Source organism: Solanum tuberosum, unplaced genomic scaffold (assembly GCF_000226075.1).
Source record: "Solanum tuberosum cultivar DM 1-3 516 R44 unplaced genomic scaffold, SolTub_3.0 scf00041, whole genome shotgun sequence".
Classification (NCBI taxonomy): Eukaryota; Viridiplantae; Streptophyta; class Magnoliopsida; order Solanales; family Solanaceae; genus Solanum; species Solanum tuberosum.
The window spans coordinates 481,449-503,750 of NW_006238965.1; positions in this window are offsets into that span (position 1 = coordinate 481,449).

Genomic DNA, 22,302 nt, shown 5'->3' on the forward strand with positions numbered 1-22,302 from the left:
TCTCAGTTTCATGGCTAGTGGTTGGCTTGGTAGATTACCAAGCTTTGGTGAGTCCTCATGCATTCGAGGACGGAGTTATATTGTTTTCATTTTCTATTTACCTTTTCAGTTTTGTACATTATTTAAGGGCTAGACTCATCATTCTATTTTATTAAGACCAAGTGTCTAGATTTCCTCTTTTCTTTTATAATATGTTTGGACTTGAAATATTGTCCTTACTTCTTATGTTTATAAATGCTAAGTGGCTTGTATGGGGTCTCTCGGAGTCCTATATGCCATGTTACATCTACGGTGTACCCCTGGGCCGTGACAATTATACGTTTATAAATAGGCATTTTTATTTACGTTTTATAGAGTTGAATAATTTGATATTTTTGTTTGGACTTTGAGAATTATTTTGTGAACACTTTGTCCATAAAATTCTTGAAGCATCGATTTATAATATACATATTTTTTGTGAATTCAAGATTTTTTATTCCACCTATTCTAATTGTAAGTTCGTGTTTTATTTTAACAAAGTTATTATAAATTGTGATAACCTAAGCATGACTGGCTAAATCCAAAACTAGGGTTGTTGAAAATATGGAGAATTAACAACGTAGACCTAATAATTAGTAATTCTTGAACAATATTTATGGATGTATTGTTTATCTCTTTGCTTTGATTGATTTTTAGCAGTGCACAATATTAAAACCCGCTTTATTCCTATTTGCATGACCAAGGAAGTAAAGAATAGGAAAAAAGATTAAACAATAGAGATTAGGTTTGATAATCAATTGTCTAATACCTTTAACCAAGAGTGTGAAGGCTAATCTAGGGTCAAGGGTAAGGTTAGTAAAGTACACACCCATAGACTGACCAAGTTGGGTGGCGAAATTCCCTACATTAATGACCAATAACTTAGGAGATACCTAACTTACCGACTTTGCATGTTAAACACTATATAGCATTACTATTATAAGGTTTACTAAGTTAAGAACTTGTGGGAAATACATACACCCTATTTCATCTTCTATTGATTTTTCCAAATGTTACATCCTGTTTACTTGGTCACTTGTTATTGAATTCAATCAACTGATATTTTATGTTACAAAACCCTCCTTTTATAAAAATAATCTGACTAAAAGTACAATCAATAGTTTATTAGCTTAAGTCTAGACCTCATTCCTCGTGGGATCGACCCTAACCTTTGTTAGGTTCTTTATTTGAACAACAACTACTTATACTTCTTTAGGGAGGTATAATTTGGGCATTTCATTCCCTTCTTCATTCCTTGGTTTTCATTGCTAGAATTGCTGGTGTAATAAGGTATATGAAATTAGGGTTTTGTGCTATAAATATACAAAACAATGTGGGTATTTCATTTGTCATTATATAGCTTTTCTGATTTCTTTATTCCATACTTAAATTCATGAAATGAGTTTAATCTGGTTTTAATTTTTGCATTTGTGATCTGAGAGTGCACGCTCAGATCTAGCTTCTTGTCTTTGTGGGTTTCTTAGAAGAGAATTCGTGAAGTCGAGAAATAGATTAATAATTATATTTCATCTTGAGCCCTAGGTTTGAGACTGAAAGGAGAAGATTTAAGTATACTTTCTTGAATGTTAAATTTGCTAGACGTAGGGGTTTAGATTAAGGTGTTAGATTACTTTATCGTTAAACACGATAGAAATCGAAAGGATATTTTGTGATCTAACAATTTGAGACCAAAAAGAGATTAATGTTGATTGATGATTATCTAACCTACCCATTATTAATTTATCATGTGTTAAATTGCAATGGATCGTCTGAGTGTGGATTGAATTCCAAATTTCCCAATTTCCATATATCTCTTACTTGATAAATTTGTTACGAAAATTGCTCTTAATTTGATTATCATGTATATTGTGTGTTTTTTCTCAAACATGTAACTATTTATTCTTTGTCTTTTTAATCGCCGATAAATTGTTCTTTGAGGGATTCGACCCCAACTCTCTTGTTCGGTATTTTTATTGCTAACGACCATATACATTTTTAATTTGTGTTAAGGGTAATTTGAGAATTCTCAACTATCAGTGTTGGGTTCGAGCCAACAACAACAGTAATCAGAGACAAGGGTGAGCACACAACGTCTTTAATCATACCTATCTCCATCTGAATTAGTCAACATGTCACGACCAAAGTATATCCTAGGCGAATCATGGCATATAAAACACCAAAAGACCCTATACCAGCCACTTAGCACATATCATACAACATAATAGAATTAAGAATTCAAAAGCAAAATTTCATCTTTCAAAAGATTTTGACATAGAGGAAGTCTAATATAAGTCTCAAAAAGTCATCTAACCATTATAAGAGTGGTTGGGATTGAACACTTACCCCACATACATCATCCGAAAACTAGAAAGATGTAAAGCAATTAAAAAGTGACTCGGTCCTCAGAACATGATGACTCACCAATCTCTAGTAATCTGGAAGAATCCACGAGCCACGAGAGTGAGATGTAGAAGTGTCAGACCCTACGTTTATGAGACCATGTAGGCAAGTACGAATTTGCACATGGAATGTACTAAGTATGGGGAAATATGCATAAAATAGACATGATGGCATGAATGGCTTAAACCATGTAGGCATGATAATTCTTTGAACATTTAAAGACTTAAAGAAGCCATGAAATGTAAATTATGAAAGATGGTCAATATATTGAATCAAACGACATAAGAAAAACTATGAAGAAACAAAATCATTATGTGCGATGTTAGCTTTAACTGATAATAAGAATGTGAGAGCTATATCATGGAATTGGGTATATCCCTCATACCGAAACAAGGGGAATCTACTTGCCAAGCTAGAATACTTACATATCTATAACACCCCGTATATGAAAGATGGAAGCATAGAAAATTTTAGAAATCCGAAGTGTCATCTACGAGAGCCAACCACACCTCGTGGTTTGATCCAAGCCTCGTGGATGAGCCCGTAGATGGGCACCTTGAACACTTCCTAAGGCAGTAACCACACCTGGACCTACGCCCGTTGTTTGGGGTGTAGTTGGTGGCCAACATATTCTCTGACCATGAATCATGATTGACCAGGACTGACCGTAGGTCCATCCACAGCCCGTCAACATGGTCTCGTGTGTCAGGCCTGGTCGAATAATTAAAGGGTACAATGGGACTTTCCGGATTTAATTAGCAATGAATGGTGTCATTTCACCCTTGCCTAAACCACCTATATAAGAAATTTAGGCCCCTATATTATTTCATTTAAGTCATTCTCTTAAATCCACAAGAAGGATTGGGTTTCTCTCTCAGATATTTCTCTCTCTAGAAAGTTGAAGAAGAAGAAGAAGAGGGTTCAAGATAGGTCAATTCAAGTATCCATTATTTCAAGCATAGTAGGATTTTTAATCAACGTATGATGGCTTATTCATCCATATAATCTTTTCATCCATGGATCCCCATGTTTTTCCCAATTTAGAAAAAGAATTCCCCAAGTGAAACAAGTGTTTCTTCTAATGTTATAGGTTATTATCCAATGGAGTGAATTATGGTTGTTAATGATTGAATTGATAGAATTGCATATTTATAGGATGAATTTACATGTACCCATGCCTAACCCTTGTTCCTAACCTAGAATTGATGAAATTGGGTTTTATGCAATGAAAGGTGAAATCGAGGATTTAGATGTAATCTTCTAGGATTAATGAGATAAATTATAGATTGCTTTATATTAGACCATGTAGAGATGAATCAAATTAGATTTAAGTATACATGATTAATCATGATTAATAGTTCTTGAGATTAAGCCCATATGATGATATATGATTAGACTTTCTTAAGGATAAAGCATGTCATTAGAATGTCTTTAGATCTAGGAATATATGATGATTATGAGAAGTATTTCTTCCAGAGGAAGGCATGTATTTATGAATGTTGATTGCTAGGGCTTTGAGAGTAAGCTAAGATGAAGAGTTATGAATGCTAAGGATTCGAGAGTGAAACTTATATGATTGTTGATTGTTGATGTTATGGTATGGAAGAGATACTTTCCATAATGAATGGATAAGCATTATTGTATGAATTTGAAAGGTTTACTCACATGAATAATTATAGTTTAAAAGGATTGCCCAACTAAAATGAATCTAGACTAAAATGCTTAATGAATGATGAAGCTAGAGGCGACTACCCAAGACCTCCATGTGTTATAATATGAGGTGATTCTCATACTCCATAGAATTGAAAAAGAGGTGATTTACCACGTTCTTATTATGATGAATGGGCATGGAGGCAAGCACCCATTACCCTTATGAAATGATGTGGGGGCGAATCCCGATGTATTTAAAGCTTGACTTGGTAAGACATGACCATACATGGTAGATTGAGTTAGTATATCTCATGGATAACTTTGGATTGAGAAATCGTACTCCAAAGGTTAGCTTGGACTAGCATAATATAATTTTTGCATGGTAGCTTGACTTAGGAAGGCCACGCCATTTCATGATAGCTTGGATTGAGAAATAGTACCCTTCCTAAAGTAGCTTGGACTTGCATGAGAGGATGATTTCCATGATAGCTTGGTCTAGCATAATGAGGTGTTTTTCCTTGATAGCCTTGAATTAGTGAATCCTAACGGATGCTTATTGTGACCAATGACACTAACCTATGGTATGAGTGTCTACGATCGTCGATAGTATAGTAACACAACTAAAGGTTGGGGTCGTGTCCCAAGTGAGTGGTTTTGAGAATTGATAGAAAAATAAAATTAAGCTCTAACTAGTTGAAGCTAAAGATATTAACAAGTAAAAACATAGTAAATAAAAGGGGGTGACACAAAAGTGTCAAATAATGATTTGGGGGTTAGTTGTAGTTAAAGACATTTGCGATAAAAGACATTTTAAATTAAAGGGGGTGACACAAAAGTGTCAAATAATGATTTGGGGGTTTTGTCACAATTAGTAAAAATAGTAAAATTTAACAAGAACATCAAGTATGGGGAAATGTTCTTGGGGTGTGACCGCAATACAAGTTGAGATAAATAGTTGGGTACATGCTTTTGATAAGAAATTTGTAAGATAATAGTGACTAGGCTAAGCTTTAAATGGAAATAAGTTCCCTCTCGGGCAACTTACCCCGTTTCAAATGCGTTCCTCTCGGCCACCCATTTGTCGCATGAAGACCAGCCTATGCCTTACCCCACTCACTCCCTCGAGTTGAGTGTTAAGACATGGGACTAGGGCTCACCCTCTCGGGCTGAACCTCATGACGACCCACTCCTTAGGCTATCAATCTAGTGGTCCTGGTTTCGCGACCTCCCTTTCGGGCTAGCCAAAACCAGATGAGTGGCTTTGTAGTTGCAACTACAAACCCTTTAGATTAAACCACAACCACTAGGTGAAATCACCATTAAACTACATCTAACCTATCAGTAAGCAAGACCTAACAATAATATCAACACATATTTGCTAAATTACACCCCATAAATGGGGTTTTTAACCACACATCAAGAAATAACAAAATATACCTAAAATGATAGTAAAATCAAATTGGTATAAAAAATTAAACCTTAATTTAAGCAAAGAAAGAAGAATAGAGAAGACACACTTCTAACTTGGGAAAGATAAACTCCTTTCTTCAAGTTCCCAAAAACCCTCTCCAAACTTGAGAGAAAATATCTAAAAAGTACTATTCTATTATGGAAATTAAAATAAAAGTTCGACTCTTAAAAATAATAATAAGTTCAGTTTTTATAGACTTCAGAAAATAGCGCTGGCGGATCTTTTGCCGAACTTAGTCGATGTCGCCGAATGACTTCGGCGATTCGCCCTTCGTCTGTCTCATCAGCATTTCGTGCTTGCCTCCAAAACCTTCACGTTCTGGACCATTGGGCAGTATAGTACTAATCGCTGAACTATTCGGCGAAGCGCCGACTGGTACTTTCATTGCCTTTTTTATCCTTCTCCTTCAGGGCTTCGCATACTGGAACAAAGAGCGGAGTAAATCAGCTTGACGATGCTAGGGTTTCAGCTTCGTCGTTCTTTTCAGCCTCTTTGTTCCTTTTTGCGCCTAAGTGTCCATGTTTTCACTAAAACTTCAAATACCTGAAACTTAAGAGTTTTCATCAGATATTTAGACAAAATAAGTATTTGAGGACACTATTCTTATCCAAATAAAGCCCTAAATGAGTCCAACTTGTGGACTCATCAACACCCCCAACTTAAACTTTTGCTTGTCCTAAAATAAACTCAAGTTCAGCCGTTAAAAAGGGTGTCTCAAACAGTGCTACACAGGACTCAATCATGAACATACACAACAAGATTCAAATTACTTATGCACAAATCAATTGTCTACTCAAAGATTGAAGTTGTGACACACCATTACCAGAGATTCTTGTGCTTGCAATACTTGCTACTTGTGCAAGTTCAAGCTCAACAAAAAGTTTCTAAATGCCCTCATATGAAGAATGATTCCATATTCACACACAGAGGTTAATCAATTCAAGATCAGGAATCAGATGCAACACTCACACTCAAAAAGAGGAACACAATGCATGTTTTTACCCATAGGTTTGCCCTTATTTTCCAATTGACTTTTGATTCGGCTTACTCAAGATCAAAAAGGTCTTTTTAAGGCTTGTAATGTGGATGAGTGCAAAGGTATGGTCAGTTAGGCTCAATGGCTCCTTCCTCGTCAGATGTCGTATTCTCAGGGCATTCCCTTCTTTTACTTTATCGATTCTTTTTGTAGCGCTTCTAAGTCACATGTTTACTCACCTTCATGGATTGCTTGGAAACCTGATTTCCTTCGTACCTTATTCCACATTTTTTTTAAATTGAAGGGGTTTCCACTGTTCTGCAACACCATGAGTTAGGGGGGACTTTTCCTGCACTTCTTGACTTCTCCTTTTCCTTTTCACCACACCCCCAACTTAGGATTTTCGCCTAAGTTGGTTATTCACTAAACCGCAAATTAAGAGGATTATAGGTAGTGGGTCAAGTGAGGTCTAGGGTTCATCAAGGTTCTTCCAAAGAAAGGTAATGCTCAAAGGGTGTTCAAAAGGAGTTTCACACACTGACAGGTAGGCCACAAAAGAGGTATATGTCAAATTTGGCTCACACTCTTTAAAGTTGCGTAAGATCATATCAAGAGGACACCTTTCTATATCAATCAGACTAACAGGGCAAATTCTAGGTTTATTCATGCATCGTTCAAAGCAAGCTAATCACACAAGGCATCGACACTTAAGTCAAACAAGACTACATACTTTTGCTAATGTGCAATGGTCATTATAAGAGAATCAGTTTGATAAATGGCTAATCACAACGAGATGCAAAGAGTTCACAGATTGTCTATGCAACTTCATTTTGGCCTCGTCATAGCCATAAATTCATGTTCGTTCAATTGAGAGCACTATTAAAGTCATCGGTATTGATCGAAACCGAGACTTAAATTTTTGCAAAAGAACATCCACATTCCACTCACGAGGGTTGGCAAAAATGTGCAAAAAATTCAAAAAATTTCGGAAGGGTCAAAATGATTTTGCAATTAAACCCAACAGAGAGCCATAAGATCAAACAATCGCAAAAGCAGTTTTAAAAACATAATTGAGAACAGATAACTTAAATATACACAAAACACAAGTATCTGAAACAAGCACACAAAAAGGTGAGCCTCACTCTACCATAGATAAAATCATTTGTCCTCAAATGTATAACAATAATCCAGAGGTCCAATTAAAGAAAGACAAAGATAGGGGTAGAGAATAATCCTAGTTAAGCAGTTGTTTCGAGTTGGAGTCCTTCAACAGATGTCGCGTAAAGCAGAAGGTATGCTGGGGACGTTTGATGCATTGTCGAGTGATTCATCAAGCTCTATACAATTTTCTTAGCTTTCCAGTGCGCATATATTCAACCCATGCTCTCGAGTGATTAATCAACTACCTTTTTGTGCGTTGGCCTGCATCTTATCCAGTTCGTTCCCATTCTGAGGTCGAGTTTTGGTTTTTGAGTGATTCGGTGCTTTGCCGAACAAATTTTACTTCGCCGAGTTTTATAGAACTTCTCAGTAGTTGTGGATTTTCAAATGGTCCTGACCATCTGGATCGCCAATCATGTGGGCGATTCACCGAAACTGTCTTGAACTCGTCGACTTGTACTTCTCCACACCTTTTTCATTTAACCCTACAAATTTAGCACACCATTATTCGAACAGAATAATTAAAAATAGTAAAACCTTGGGTTGCCTCCCAAGAAGCGCCTTATTCTACATCGTGGCACGACGTAAGTTCTGTCTCACTCTCTGTTATTGGGGTTAGCCCCATTGTCACTAGGTGACCCCAATATGTCATTTGGGTGAAGATGAGGTACTGCAAAACTCAGGAATGACCTGAGTAGATGGATTGATCTAGAGTGAGATCCAATGATTTGATTCAACATTTCAACATTCTCCTTCAATTCTTCCAACACTCGTTCCTGATCGGTGACATTTTTGGGAATGATTTGAAGTGTGTCCTTGACAGAATTTTCTCTCCCATCTCTGGACTTCCTCCACTCATGAGGGGATATATACCTCCCCTTGTTGTTGCATTGGACTTCCACCTCTGAGAGTTTGGTGGCAAGTTCGTTTAGCTGAGATGCCAGAGCAGTCAGCATGAGGTCTTTTTGCACTCCTTGGCTCAATTCCACCAACTTGCCACTACTCTGATCAGCCATGTTCGTTTAAGTGGACAACTCACCGAAAAACAAAAATAAAAGTAAAGTTAGTGAATTATAACTAAGAGGAACAAAAATTCTACTAAACTAAAAATTCTCAAATAACACCACTCCCCAGCAGCGGTGCCATTTTGTATGCTTATCGTGACCAACGAAAGTAACCTACGGTATGAGTGTCTACGATCGTCGATAGTATAGTAACCCAACTAAAGGTTGGGGTCATGTCCCAAGAGAGTGGTTTTGAGAATTGATAGAAAAATAAAATTAAGCTATAAATACTCTAAGCTAAAGATATTAACGAGTAAAAACATAGTAAATAAAAGGGGGTGACACAAAAGTGTCAAATAAAGATTTGGGGGTTTTGTCACAATTAGTAAAAATAGCAAAAATTAACAAGAAAATAAAGTATGGGGAAATGTTTTTGGGGTGTGACCGTGATACAGGTTGAGATAAATAGTTGGGTACATGCTTTAGATTAAACCACAACCACTAGGTGAAATCACCATTAAACTACATCTAACCTATCAGCAAGCAAGATCCAATAATAAAATCAACACATATTTGCTAAATCATACCCCAAGAATGGGGTTTTTAGCCACACATAAAGAAATAACAAAATACACCTAAAATGATAGTAAAATCAAATGGGTATAAGAAATTAAACCTTAATTTAAGCAAATAAAGAAGAATAGATAAGACCAACTTCCAACCTGGGGAAGATGAACTATTTTCTTCAAGTTCCCAAAAACCCACTCCAAACTTAAGAAAAAATATCTACAAAGTACTATTCTACTATGGAAATTAAAATAAAAGTTCGACCCTTAAAAATAATAATAAGTTCAGTATTTATAGACTTCAAAAAATAGCGCTGGCAAATCTTTCGGCGAAGTTGACTAACTTCGCCGAATGACTTTGGTGACTCCCCCTTTATCTGTCTCATCGCCGTTTCGTGCTTGCCTTCAGCACCTTCACGTTCTGGACCATTGGGCGGTAAAGTACTACTTCGCGGAACAATTCGGCAAAGCGTCGACTGCTCCTTTCATCACTTTTTTTATCCTTCTCCTTCAGGGCTTCGCGTACTGGAACAAAGAGCGGAGTAAATCCCTTCGGTGAATCGGCAAGTGTTCTTGGCGATTCTCGGTTTTCAGCTTGATCGTTCTTTTAAGCCTTTTTGTTCCTTTTTGCGCCTAAGTGTCCGTGATTCCATTAAAACTTGAAATACCTAAAACTTAAGAGTTTTCATCTGATATTTAGACAAAATAAGCATTCGAGGACACTATTCTTATCAAAATAAAGCCCTAAATGAGTCCAATTTGTGGACTCATCAGTAACCGTTCATGATTAATGATGTGTCTTGGACTAGTATAGAGATACTCTTCCATGAATAGTAAGAATGACTAAAGAGGGACAAGTCCCTAAATAAACTAGCATAGTTATGAAGAAACAAGATTACTTCAAGGAAGTATTGTTAGTATGTTTTTCTATGAGATTGATTGTATGATGATAGCATAGCTTGGATTGTTAATTGAGTTAATTTCCTTGATATGTATGACTAAAGGTGGATGACCCAAGTTTTGAGTAAGAATAAGTTGAGGTTACTTGAGAAGTGTTCATTTTATATTCTGATGATCTATTATGTTCATTGAATATGCTTATGACTTATGTTGATGCCTCTTACGATTATGGTATATCTCTTATGTTGATTAATACCTATGTTATGCTTATGTTGATGATTTATACTAGCCATCATATTTAGTATATTTTTGTACTAACGCATACTCTTGCCTACATTCTTATCAAATGTAGGGTCCGTCGAGATAGACTTCCACCCCCGTGGCTATGTTCATAGTAGAGCAATGAGTGAAGATTTTGTGAGCCCTCATAGAATAGAGTATTTGATCCCCTTTCCTTTATATCTTTCATTTTATTTTTAGAACTACTGTATGGGATGTGTCCCTAACATATTCAAGTATTAGATTGTTTGAGACAAGTGTTAAAGACTTCCGCTTCATTTTATGAAACTTTGATGTTATTGAAAATATTTTAAATTTCCACACCATTTTCTATTACCTTATGTGATGATATGCTTAGTGGCTTGTATGAGGCTTCTCGGAGTCTTATATGCCATGCTACATCTAGGGTGTATCCATGGGTTGTGACAATATCATCTTTTTATAAAGTGGATCCACTAGCTATGTTATTTAAAACAATCATACGGGGCCATGAACTTTGGACTAGAGGTTACTAGTACAGACTACCCTATTTGATCCTCCACCTCAAAGCCCTCTCGGTGCAAACCAAAAAAATAGATAAAAGTCAAATATCATTATAGCATATGACACAAAATTCTAAAATTAATCCATATCTGAAAATCAAAACATAGAATAGCTCCTTTAAACACAAATCAAGCATGAGTGAGAAAACCTTTCACCAATGTGATCCATATTTGAGAAATACCATTATCAAATCATGATCATATTTTTATGTGAGAAAACATTTCACAACAACATTGATACTTTCATTTAAAAGTACTCTATAATCATAAACATAACTTTATTAAGACATGCACGATTTTTCAAAATTAATACTTCATGGGTTCATGGGTTCTTCAATGATTCATATTTGAAAATCACAAATTAGGCATGGGTATATATAATTTCAACCAATATCATGTATTAATATTTAATCATTCATTAGAAGACTTAATCAACAATAATAATTTCAAATTTAATGCAATCCATAGAGATTGAATTGAAACCCTAACTTGATCAATTGAAATTGAATTGAGAAAATGGAAATCTTGGGGGTCCTATGGAGGAATTTAATCCATTGGGGAATACACCTATATCTTGCTACTCAAAGCCCATAAATAAAGGTTAATTGGAGACTTGAATTGAATCCTAGATCCTCCTTTTTCTTCCTTAGGTTGAGAGGAATTTGAGGAGTGAATTTTGTTAGGTTTTGAGAAATTGGAGAATGGGGTAAGGTGGGTAGTTTAAAAGCTTTATATATGGCTTAGGGTAGAAAGGAAAAAGACATATTATTATTTTAAAACAATTAGGAATGACCTTGAAAATAATTGTCGGACTCGACATATTGTTCCGACCTATAGACTGTAAAACTTTTGATGGTCCGTACTGGTAAGCTACAGACCAAATACTGGGACCGTGAATTTTACCCAACTTTAACGAAACTCTTCTAAGGCTCGCATTACTTACTCATTTCGGAGATACAAACCGTACAAAACAACTTGACCCCTTAAAATTTTACTATTTCTAGGATCCACCTACAAGGTGTATCAAGGATTGACGGGTTGTCCTTGTGAACCGTAAAAGAGGTAGTGAGACTTGTTGTTTTTAACAATAGTTTCTCCCTTTCTACCATACTGGTCTAGGAACTGTAGAAAGTCCTACGGACCATACACTAGTTTTTTAAACCAAAACTAGTGCTGGAATTTAATACTATCCTTTTTTGAAATCTGGGGTGATACATTATCTCCTGCTTGTGGTCATACATCCTCGAACGAAACTCAAGGAAATATAAGGAGGATTGGGGAAGATATCTAATAGCCTAATAAAAATACAACTTTATCTAAATACACATTATAAAGCTGGAACATCAACTCCAAGCCAGAATATATTCAAAACATCATTTCTTATGGCATACTTGCAAACAAAACTCAAATGTACATAATCATAAAATAATCAATCTAGCTAAATCATATCTTTCAAAAATTTCAATTTTCATGAGAATGCATGGTTTAGAAAACATGAGAATGACTAAGTCACTAGGATGACTCATAAGGAACTAAGTACCTCAAGTTAAATATGATTGGGGGGGGGGGGGGGAGGTTAGGGAAAGGCAAGAGAGAGAGAGAGGAGGTAGGAAAAGGAAATGAAGACATAAAAGAGAGAGGAGAGAGGCAAGCAAGCGTGCCGAGAAAGAGAGAGACGAGAGAGGCAAGCAAGAGTGTTGAGAGAGGAAGAGAGGTGATCTAGAGTGTAGTGGGGGGGGGGGGGGGGCAGATTAGGATAGAGGAACATCATATCGGCAGCGACCTCCGAAGTAGCACTTTCAACCTTTTAATTCCTCCACAACACTTTTATGGATGCAACTCTATATTCCCCAATTTCATAACTTGTCGGTCCAAAATCTCAACTGGAACTTCTTCATAAGAAAGGTTATTCTTTATCCCATGACTGTCCAATGATACAATAGATGTCTGATCACCAACACATTTCTTCAACAAGGAGACATCAAAAACTGGATGCAATGATGCTAAGTCATTAGGCAAATAAAGTTCATAACCATATTTACCAATAAATCTCAATATCTAATATGGGACGCCATAACAGGGACTATACTTCCCTTTCTTCCAAACTCTCAATACGCCCTTCATGGGTGAAATTTTAAAGTAACCCCAATCATCTACATCAAATTCAATATCTCTTTTTCTAACATCAACATAGGACTTTTCTTGACTTTGATCAATTATAAACCTTTCTCTAATAAGACATATTTTCTCCATCGGCTCATTTACCGATTCAGGACCTATAAAGGCAACCTCACCGACATTGGACCAACCTATATGATAACAACACCTTGTCCCTTAGTAAGACTCAAATGGATCCATACTAATACTTGAAGGGTAACTATTATTATAGGAAAACTGAATCAAAGACAAATGAACATATCAATTTCCTTTGAAGTCAATCATAGAAGGCTTCAACATATATTCCAACGTTTGGATAGTACAATCCACTTGGACATCAGTTTAAGGATTAAAGGTTATACTAAGCTTGACACGAGTACCAAGACCATTTGGGAAAGAAATCTGAAATGGGGAAGTGAATTGGGTACCAGGATCAGAGATAATAGATAGGAGCACTCCATGGATCCTAACCATTTCCCATAAGTACAACTTAGCATAATCTTCCGCTGAATATGAAACCTTGATGGGAATGAAATGAGCCGACTTTGTCATACAATCCTTTATATCCCAAATCGAGTCATTTTATTGATGATTCTGAGATTTGGACTCATTTAGGGATTTGTTTGTATAGATTTAGTGTCCTAAAATGCTTAATTTGTGCCATAAACTGATGAAAAATCCTTGATTTTCAGGTACATGGATTGAGGAACAAAGCAATGACACTAGCATGCAAAAAAGAACAAAACAAACCGAAGAATTGAAGGAAGGCAAGGCTAGTAATTGCCAAGAGCGTTTGGCGAATCGCCGAAGGGCTAGTTCCACCGCCTAAAGTTCTAGTGTGCCAGCCCTGAGGGAAGAAACCAAATCAATGACAAGAAGGAGCAGTCGGTGCATCACCGAGCCATTATGTGATGCAGTGATAGATCGCCTAAAGTTACAAACCCAAGGATGCAGAATGACAAGACAAAAAGTTGATAGATAAGATCAAAGGGCAGCTCACCGAGTGGATCGGCGAGCCCGACTTACTTCAATGATAGACTATTCGTAGCACATATTTTGTGACTATAAAGACGTTTTTGAACATTTATTTTAACATCTTTGACCAATCTTAGGACATTTTTTTATGTTTTAGGAATCTATTATCTTTTTATCCTATTGAGACAGTTTTCTCTAGAGTTTTTCCTTACCTTTGAAGGATTGAAGAAATTCACTTTTGAGAAATTGGAAGCAGGTCTTTTAGATTCATCAAATTGGAGCAATGTAAGGAAGAAATTACTCTTACCCAGTTGATGGATAATCAATTTGGTAATTATTTTTATCTTTTTATAATGTCTAGCTAAAACCCCAATTCTCGGGGTGTGATCATGTGATTATAGGCTGATTTAGTTTATGGGTATTTCTAATTGTTAGTTTAAATGCTATTTAAAAGTAATTTTAATCATTAATTATTGTTTAATTTATGAATTGTAGTTGCAAATGCAGTTCTATGTTTCTGTTGTTGACTTGCTTGAGAGAGAGGTTTTAGAACTAAGGTTTTTTATTAATGGTTTGTGGGTATTGGGTTGACTTGGATTTAGGCCGAGAGAGTGAATCCTAAACCCAATTCCACACATTTAGCTACAGAAAGTGAATGGATTAAGGTGTGGGTTGCTCTTAATTTGCATGCTTGTTGATGTACGAAAGAAATCTCTTGATTCAATGTAATTATTCGAGAGAAAATTACCTCCCTTATAGTATAGCCTACTCATTAATATCTAGCTATTTACCAATAGTTACAATTACCTATATGTCTATATTTGCCTATAATTCATCACATCCCAAAAATCCGTCTCATTATTCTTAACTCCTAGTGTTTGTGACTCCTTTTAGTTGATAATCAAAACCAAATACCCATATTTCACATTCGTGTCACCCCTTTTATTTGATATGTCTTTTTTTGATAATGTTTATTCTTATAGCTGATTAGACCGCATTCATATATCTTGATTGAATTTAAAACAAGTAACGCTCTTGGGGAATTTGACCCCAACTCATTTAGTTGGGTTTTATACTGATTTACGATATTTGACACTTAGAATTGGAAGTAGTGTATTTGAAACGTTAATCAATCAACATGGCGCCGCTGCCAGGGAGTGTTGTTGTTTGAAATTCTTGTGTTAAAACAGAGGAGGAAATGAGTGTCAATGGTAGCCATGTGAGCCACCAAGATGACATCGGGAATCTCAATAATGTCAATGACCCTAACAAAATAGGTGATGTTGGTGCCATTTGTTTGCCTCCAGCCGAAGGAAACGTTGTGTGTTACATCACAAGCACCATGTTGCAGCTCCTACAACTAAAGGGTTTGTTTGGTGGGATTGCTCATGAGGATCCCCATGAGCATATAAGGAATTTTGTTGATGTTTATGGACCGCTCTCCTTTAAGAACATATCTCAAGAAACGGTCTAGCTGAGGTTGTTCCCATTTTCTCTAATTGGAGAAGCATGTAATTTGTTGTCTAAGTTGCCAAGAGATTTTATCACTTCATGGGACAAGCTTTTTACCACATTCCAAGTGCGATTCTTTCCCTTTTCGAAGATGATGACTCTTCGAGAAAACATCCAAAGCTTCAAATGCCTGGAGGGTGAGCCAATCACTGAGACTTGGCTAAGGTTTAAGAATATGGTGCTGCAGTTCCCAACTCATAGACTACCCGATAATGTACTGTAGCAATACTTCTACAGAAGCCTTGATTTAGGGAACAAGGGAGTGGCTGATCAACTTTCTCTGGGAGGTTTAATGCAACAACCTTACGTAATAATAGCCCAACTCCTTAATGGCATGACCAAGATTAACCGGGCATGGTACACCCGCGAGGATCAAGTCTTTCCTCTTACTTATAAATTGACAAAGGACAGATTGAAAAAGATGAAGATAGAGATCAAAACATGGCAAAAATGACGACCCTACTGGACATCTTGTCAAAAAACGTCATCGGTGCTAGTATGAAGAGTGTTAATGATGTCAGTGTTAGTGATGTAAACCCCGAAGAGGCCAAATTTGAAGCATTGTACAATAAGCAACTGAACTTTCTAGCAAACCAAGGAGGAGGTTATCGTGCAAACTACCCAAGTCCGGGTGGTAAACAAGGTTGGAATAGGGATAAGGGCTGAAGAGACTGTGATAGAGATTGGCGTGATCGTAACGCCACTTGGAAGGAAAGAGAAGGGGAGAAGGATAGGTATGTTCCTCCCCACGAGCGTCAAAAGCACAAATATTCTGAGGGTGGCCGGACTGAGGATATGCACTCACGTATTCTCACATAGGTTGAAGGGTCCAAGAAAGAGGTGAAGGAAATGAAGGAAATGAAGGAAGATGTATCGACTCTCAACGAAACTGTGACCTCTCATTCCGTCTCTATCAAGCAATTGGAGACCCAAATGGGTCATATCTCTTCACATCTTAACCCAAGACATCAAGGGGGGGTTACCTAGTGATACTATGGCAAACACCAAAAATGATGCTTAAATGGGTACTTACGTCATGAAATGACGTTAACTAAGGCGCTTCTTGGGAGGCAACCCAAGTTTGTATTGCTTTATGTTTGTTTTTCGAATAACGGGTGTTTATTGTGCATGTTGAAGTATGGAATGTATTCGAAAAATGCAGGTTGGCGAGCTAAGAGTCCAGTCACAGACTCGTCGAAGAGGTTCGCGAGACCTACTTGGATTGTCATTGGACTCACAAAAATATCAGGTGGGAGTCTGTTAAAAACTTAGCGGGACTATGGAAGAATTGGTGGCTCACTGAATAGGTAAGCTAGCCCGATTTTGTCCACCGTTTCGACACCCAAATTAACTTGAGGTCTTGTAAAACTTGGCAAGGTAAATCACCAATCTAGAGGATCGTCGAGTGGTTCAGGGAGGTAGACTAATACTACCGAAAGGGGTTGCGAAATGAAACGGTTTAAAATTTCAAAATCTTTTGTTCCCTCATTTTTAGCCTCGTACACTCTTACTTACACTCTATATTTCACATATTTTCCATTTTTTGTTGCGTTTTGCTCTTGATCTAGTGCTCAGATTTGGATTACATTGCCGCCTAGCATTTCAAATTTCTCATTCAGCATAAAAGGCTGGTTTTCTGAACCCTGAACTCTTGAGTAATAGTTGAACTAGAATGCTTTTAGTAAAATCTTGTTGTGGTTTGCTGGGCCTGTGTTGAAATCATAGTGATGAGTTAAGTTGCTCATCTTAGTTTCGTAATTGTGCCTAAATTGCTTAAAATGTTGATTTCCTGAGTTTGTGTGTTAAAATATATCTTAAATTGTTAGGTTGCAGCATATTTTTGATTGGTCTAGTTAGATGAAGTCTGAGTAACCCCCAATTGTGCTAAATGACGTACTTTGCCCAATGATGGAGCGTTTGACGTCATTCTTAAGAACAAAATTAGTCAAATGGTTAATTTTGGCCAAACCAGGGGAAGTCTAAGTACCCTTGTGGCATAGGTCGAATGGGTCTGAATACAATTGCATAAGTGTGTAGTTTGATTTTGATTTCAGGGGCTGCGGGCTTGAATTTGAGAAATGGCATTGAAAATTGGCACGTTGGGCAATTCGGTGAGCTAGGTCAAGCTTGCCAAACCGTTTGGAGGTTCGCCAACGTCCCCCTTGATCGCCCTTAATTTTGTGTTTTGGCTAGATTAGAGTCAGAAACTTTAGGCGAGAGGTTTGAGCTCGTCGAGTTCAATTGGTGATTTGCCGAAAGTCTCCCTTAATAGCCCTTTATGCGCCCCTAACCCCTAAAACACACTGTTAATTTTGGTGAGCTAGTCTGAGCTCGCCGAGTGATGTAGGCGATTTGACGAAGGGCCCTGCACATCGCCGACCTGCCATTCTTCTGGGAAATTTTCGTGCCAGTCATTTCCACTACCCCGATCTGGCTCGCCAAATTGACTTGGCGACTGGCCGACTGGTTCGACGAGTTTTTCTGCAACTTAAAACTCTGCAACTTTTCTTGAAATATTTCTAATTCTTTTTTATGTGTTTTGCAGATATGGCTAGACCCAAGGTATGCGGACAAGACATGCCGCCCCTCAAGCGGGCAAAGGGTATCATACTAAATGAGGATGCAGCTGCATCCAAAGCAAAGGCGACCAAACTTCCTACTATAGGTGGAAGGGAAGAAGAAAGGGAAAGGAGGTCGAAGCTATATTACCGGAGGTTAGCTTCGACAGTGAGGGAGTCTACGTGACTCACCTCACCACTTCTGAAAGTTAGGGGGAACAAAAAGACCATTAGCCAATCATCTCTGAGCCTGAGGATGATCAATTGCTATTGGCCCGGAGAGCTGAAATGTGCTCCAAGAGGATGCATGAACCGTCTAGGATCCGGGTCCCTCAGACCACTACTCCTCCTCATTCCTAGATCAAGTTGTAGTCCCACCACCACCTGGACAATGTCCTCCTCCCCGGTCTCTCAACAAACTAAAGGCCAAGGGACTGAGGACCATCATTAAGGAGAAAAGGTTCTCTATGGACAGGGTGATAGACCAACCCCTACAAAATGGCGCACCTTGAAGTCTCACAAGTTTTAGATTTTTACTAAACCTCGGGACTTTACATTCCTTATTAGGTCCTAAAGTTTTACACATCCTATGGAGCTTTGGTGCCACAAGGGAAGAGAAAGGCTGCTACCTTTAAGCCAGTAGATTATGTAGTCATCAAGGGCAGGAAAGTGAAGTGTGACAGTGATGATATCAATGCAGTATTGGAGTGAACCAACAACATTGCAGATGACTACCAATACATGACCAAGACAAAATTCCTTGGACACTAAGAAAAGCTTGTTAGCCCCTATTTTATCTGACGATACTCCTAAGTGGATCGAGGCTAGAGCTCCCATAAACAAGAAAGATATAAAAATAGTAGCGAGATACTGTTTTGGGTTTATTAGCAGCACAATCATGCCATTCCAGAATAATTCTATCATGTGCCACACGAAGGCAGCCTGTCTAGGTTCCATCATTGATGAGAGAAAGCTAAATTTAGGAATTATCATTAGACACAACATGTCCATGAGGGCCAGGCAGCACCACACATCTCTCTCTTTTCCGGTGTTGATCACCGAGTTGTGCAGACGAGCCCGGGTGTAACGTGATGAGAAGAAGGATGTAGAAGTGATTCAGACCTCTTCTATTGACATCCGGCTCATTGAGGCTAAGTATTTGAAGTATGAGGCTGAGATGAAGAAGGCTGCCTCGATGGATACCTCCCCGATTGTTAACACTGACAAACTACCTGCAGAGGCAATATTGCCTACTCTGGCCTCTGGATTTTAGGTATCTCTAGCTCTGCCCCTTCCATGACTCCAAGTTCTTCTGCTGCTGCTTTGTCTCCTAGGTCTGCTACTAGTACTGCCTCCCGACCTCCACTCACCCAAGCCGCGATACTACAGATAGGGTATCTAGCCCATTCTGCTGATGTGCGTGCCTCCAGGATAAAGTCTATAGTTCCTGGGATGATTGAGAGTGCTCTCACTACTGTTGTGACTCCTCTTAGAGAGTCTATCGCTGCCCTCATGACAAGGATAGAGGTGTCTGAGGGAGGTAAGGGAGCCACTCATGCATTGACGGCCTTAAAGGCCCAATTGCTGAGTTGAGATAGGATGTGGACCAGTCGAAGTCCACTGATATGTCGATGATTTTTGGGACCGTGGAGATCCCTGATGATCAGGGCACCGATATTCCAGCCTATTATGATATACCTTCGGCCACCACCGGATATGAGGTTAGAGTTGATGATGTAGCTACGGAGTTTGAGGCTGAGACTGATGAGGAGCAGTTCGGTGTTCAGGAGAAGACTACATATTAGGGCTTGACTGAGATTGAGGAGGCTATGGTACATTCAGCCGTTCAGACTTCGTTGAGAGAGTCTTCCATGGTTGGCTCTAGTGGAGCCAGTGTTGCTGTTACCCGAGCACTGATGCCCAAAATCAGAGTGTGACCCCTGTCATTGATTCCCCGACAGACAGAGCGATTGTGTAGACACGATCATTCTTTACCTCCCTCACTATTGTTTTAGTGATTTTTATGTTTTTAGTTGCATTTGAGGACAATTTATTTTCTTTTGTGGGTGGGGTGGGGTACTTTCATACCAGCCTATTGTGTGTTGACGAATATTGGGTTTGTGTTTTAACACTGTGTTTGATTCTATCTTATGGATATTTGAGCTTGTGGCTCCTTGTTTTGAATGGAAATGGTTTTTGACCAATTTTGAAAATTTCGTGCCACCTCTTTTGTGTGTGATTGTGACTGTTCTTGTGCAAATTTGAGTATCGATTATGATCAATACCGATGACTTAAATAGTTCTCTTAATCGAACAAAATGAATATGCGGCTACGATGAGGCCAAATAAAGTTGCATAGATGATTGCATCTCGTTGTGTCTAGTCGGTTATCGAATGAAGTCTCTTGTGATGAACATTGCACACTAGCTCGAATGTGTCTTGTTTAATATTGTTGACAATGCCGTATGTGATCAGCTTACCTTGAACATTGGGTGTGGTGACACTTAGAATTTGCTCCGTTGGTCTGGTTGACTAAGTGATGCAAGCTCTTGAAATGATCTCAGGCAACAATTTTGATGAGTTAAACAATTTGACAATATATCTCTTTTTCTGGCCAACCTTCTGAGGTGTGTGATACTTGCTTGAACCCCTTTGAGCTTTATCCTTTTCTTGGTAAAAACTTGAACAATTACGACCCCTCTTGATCCATGCACTCATAACTCTTATGAAGTGTCGTTTGTTTAAATAGCAAAATTAGGCCAAAAGCCTAAGTTGGAGGTCTGATGAAAAGAGAAGGTACGTCAAGAAGTGTAAAAACTCCCCATTTGAACCATGGTCTTGAAAAATATGGAACCCCTCCACATAAAACAAAAAAGAAAAGAAAGGAAAAGATTGAAAAGTTGTGAAAGTTGCAAAAGAAATAAGGCATCCGGTAGTACATTGGAAGTTGAATAATATGGTGAAGTTTGAGCATAATTAAAAATGTTGAAGAAAAGGAAGAAAGTGATGTTCAGGCCACATTTCATGAGGGTAGCAGCCACTGAGCCTAAATGACTATACCTTTACACTCAGCCCCATTACAAGCCTTGAAAAGACCTTTTTTTTAATCTTGAGTGAGTTGAAATGAATATTGATTGGAAAATAAAGGCAAACATATGGGTGAAGTTATGCGTGTGTTCATCTTTGTGAGTGTGAGAGTTGTATGTAATTCCAGAACTATAAATTGTTGAAGAATTGTGTGTGAATATGGAATCAACTTTGTTGTGAGGGCATTTCAGTACCTTTGTTGAGCTTGAAACTTGCATTTGAAGCAAGTATTGTGAACTTGAGAATCTTTGTAATGGTAAGCCACAACTTGAATCTTTGTAATGGTAAGCCACAACTTGAATCTTTGAGTGAACAATTAATCCTTGCATGAGTAAGTTGAGTCTTGTTGTGTCCATTCATGATTAGGTCTTATGTAGCACTGTTTAAGACATCCTGTTTGAACTAGTGAACTTGACTTTTATTTGAGGACAAGCAAAAGTGTAAGTTGGGGTGTTGATGAGTCCGAGATTTGGACTCATTTAGGGCTTTGTTTCTATATATTTAGTGTCCTCAAATGCTTAATTTGTGCCATAAACTGATGAAAAATCCTTGATTTTTAGGTACATGGATTGAGGAACAAATCATGGACACTAACATGCAAAAAAGGAACAAAACAAACTAAAGAATTGAAGGAAGGCAAGCTTGGTGATCGCAAATAGCGTTTGGCGAAAAGCCGAAAGGCTAGTTCAACCGCCTAAAGTTCCAGTGTGCCAACCCTGAGGGAAGAAACCAAATCGGTGACAAAAAAGATCAGTCGGCGCATCGCCGAGCAGCTCCGCGACTCTGTGATAGATCGCCTAAAGTTACAGACCCAAGGATGCTGAATGACAAGGCAAAAAGGCGATTGATGAGATGAAACGGTGGCTCGCCGATCCACTCAGCGAGCCCGACTTGCTTCGCCAAAAGACTATTAGCAGCACATTTTTGGAGACTATAAATACATTTTTGAAAATTTAGTGTAACATCTTTTACCAATCATAGGATATTTATTTTATCTTTTAGGAATCTATTATCTTTTTATCATCTTGAGACAGATTTCTCTAGAA